General features: G+C 38.6%; 1 protein-coding gene across 1 annotated transcript in view; it reads left to right on the top strand.

Moving 5' to 3' along the window:
- LOC100949586 (histone deacetylase 2-like) overlaps window positions 1-3,195 on the top strand; it is a 13,297-nt gene that overhangs the window by 2,330 nt on the left and 7,772 nt on the right. The gene's annotated exons all lie outside the window — the stretch shown is intronic.

Below are 3,195 nucleotides of genomic sequence, written 5' to 3'. Positions count from 1 at the left end.
AAAAAAAAAAAAAAAAAAACTGATCTGTTAAAGAAGTAATTGGCCTTTCTGAGCTGATTTTTCCATCTTTTGTAACTATCTTTATTAAAAAATTGTACTTAGAAGAAAAAAGTACAAATCACCTCTTGATGACCCCAATTCTCAAAACTGCCACATTGGGATTAAGTTTCTTTTTTTTTTTCAAGATGGAGCAATACTTTATTTTTGCACACTTTGACAAAGAAGTTTTCAGTAAACAACCTTTCCAGTGGAGATTGAAAATCAGCCTGAAGCCATCAGCTGCTGCTCTCTGTTCCGGTCCTTGGCCAAGTGGTGAGCTAGAGAGGTGTATTTCCCTTTATTAGCTTATTCTGCTGTTTCTTGAAGGCATTCACGTGGTTCATTGTTTTCTGCTGAATTCTATGAAATCTATTTTCTATTTCTATGAAATCATCAAATTCTATCTTGCACTCTTTCTTTAACCAGACAGCACCAATTCCATGTGCACATTCTATTCATTCTTTTTCAAAAGCATGGCATCAAGCAGGAGTTCTGAAGCGTTCTTCAGCACTTTGGATTGCCAACCTGCGATCTAAATTAAGGCCCAGTCTTTTCTGTATATCAAAGAAAGGTGTGGCATGCCAGTGCAGTGTCCTTGTTTGTTCTTTGCCAACAGCAGCTTCAAGATGACTGGGATTAAGTTTCAACATGAGTTTTGGAGGAAACATTCAAACCATCACACTGACCTTTGTGTTACAACATCCTGAGTCCCACTTACTACTTTCACAGCAGCAGCATCTCCAAATACTTACTGATCTGCTCCAATTTCTTTTGACATTCACTTCAGTCTAGTTAACTAATGTATAATGATTTCCACTTCTACTTCAACTATGTTGCTGCAGTTGATCTTGTTATCTTCCATGTATGTCTATTCTTTAGAGATACTCATAACTGTTTTGCAGTAGTTCTCAACCTTCCTAATGCCACGACCCTTTAACAGTTCCTGTGGGTTGCAACCCACAGGTTGAGAACCGCTAGTTTAAAGGTAGAGCCTGGAAATCTTTATTTTAATTCAAATGGTTTAAGTATTACACAATAGGAATGTCTTCTCATTATAAAAGCTTCATAACATTGTAATATGCACAAAGAGAATGACTTCTTGTCTCAATTCTTGTTCTCCCAAGATATAATTGCTGATGCTAGCTGAGCGTGAATCTTTTCAGATGCTTTCTTCTTATGTGCATGTTTGTAAATAGAGAATTTTTACAAATACCTGTTAACCAATTTTTTGGCACAAAGAAGAAAATGTGACACAATATCGATTTTCTTCTACGTGCTTTACTCCTATTAACTAATTTAATTCTCATAATAACTCTATAATAACTATCATCATGCAACCTTATTCTATAGATTAGGAAACTGAGGAAGAAAAAAACATAGACAATTGCCCAAGTCACCCACCTAGTAAATGGTGGGGTGCTGTCCTCTGGCCATGTGCTCAGAACCTCTTTATGATACCAGTATCATACTATATAAATTATTTGGCAAATTGCTTTTGATAACTTAAGTATATGACTTGGAATCCATTTAAGATATAATATAGAGCTCTTTCCTCCCTTTGTAGACTTTCTCACAGTATTCCAAAATTTAAAACATAGATGTACTACTTTTTATTTAGCTGTGCCCGTTTCTTGACCTGTAGACCATTCATTATTCTTTAGACTACTTACTAGTAACTGTCTCCTATTAATAATTGTCTTAGATGGGTGAACTGTGAGTACAAGGGTATTCACTATACTACGCTGTTGACTTGATTTGTTGAAGTTTCCGTAATAAAAGCTTTTTTAAAAGAAATACTGGAGTTGGGGTGGGGCCCCTAGGTCAGTGGGAAGGGTGCCGGCCACATACACCCAGGCTGGTGGGTTCGAACCCGACCCCAGCCAGCAAAACAACAATGACAACTGCAACAAAAAACACAGGCACCCACCGCAACACCAGGCATTGTGGTGGGCGCCTGTAGTCCCAGCTACTTGGGAGGCTGAGGCAAGAGAATAGCTTAAGCCCAAGAGTCGAGGCTACTGTGAGCTGTGACATCATTGTACTCTACCGAGGGAGACATAGTGAGACTCTGTCTCAAAAAAAATAAAATAAAATAAATATAAAAATACTGGAGTAGAAATTTATTCTACTTACATCTTCATGATCATGTATGAGAAATACTGTAGGGTAAATACTGAGAAATGGAAATACTGGGTTGAAGATTATAGATTATATAATAGATGAGAACAGATTGCAGGGGCCAAAATGAGCTTTACTAATTTACATATTGACTACTAGTATGAGAATACCTATTTTCCTACCACATTTGAAACTGTTCATATTTTATATGTTTGCCAATATGCCAAGCAAAGCAAAAAACAGTTTGATTTTCAATTCCCTGATTCCCGGTTAGGTTAAATAATTTTAAGTGTTTTCATTCCTTGCCCATAAAGAATGATTTCAAAGTTTTGCTTGATTTTCTATGGAATTGCAAGAAGCTGTGTTTTGGGGGTTTTTTTGAAGGGGGGCTGGTTTTGGAGACAGAGTCTCATTTTGTTGCCCTCAGTAGAATGCTGTGGCATCCTAGCTCACAGCAACCTCAGACTCTTGGGTTCAAGCGATTCTCTTGCCTCAGTCTCCCAAGTACCTGGGACCACAGGCGCCTGCCACAATGCCCGGCTATTTTTTAGAGACAGAGTCTCACTCTTGCTCAGGCTGGTCTCTAACCCGTGAGCTCAGGCAATCCACCTGCCTCGGCCTCCCAGAGTGCTAAGATTATAGGCGTGAGCCACCGTACCTGGCCCTCTGTGTTTTTATAAATCTCTCCAGATGAACCTGAAGGTCAACCATATTTGAGTGCCAAGAGTTAAAGGGTTGTTAACTTTGATTCTATGTCATAGAGTTGGATGCCTGTTTGTGTTGCCTTTCTGTGTCAGGAAACACGTTAATCCAACCAGTAGCCACTCACTAGGAATGAACAATATTCCGGTCTCTCATATTTCTCCAGGCTTCTGTAACTCTTGGACCTCAGTAACCACCTTTATCGCTCCTCAGTCACTGAGATGCCTTATTTATCTTGCCTCTTTCCTTCCATCCCCTATTACTTGTAGTATCTTCTACATGAAAAAGAAGAAACTTTGGGCAAGTGCTCCTATAAACTTGTATTCCTTTTTTTTT

This window comes from Otolemur garnettii, unplaced genomic scaffold (genome assembly GCF_000181295.1).
Source record: "Otolemur garnettii isolate 467f Iridium unplaced genomic scaffold, OtoGar3 scaffold00080, whole genome shotgun sequence".
Classification (NCBI taxonomy): Eukaryota; Metazoa; Chordata; class Mammalia; order Primates; family Galagidae; genus Otolemur; species Otolemur garnettii.
Note: the sequence above shows the minus strand (reverse complement) of the source record. Positions and strands in the feature narration are given on the sequence as shown.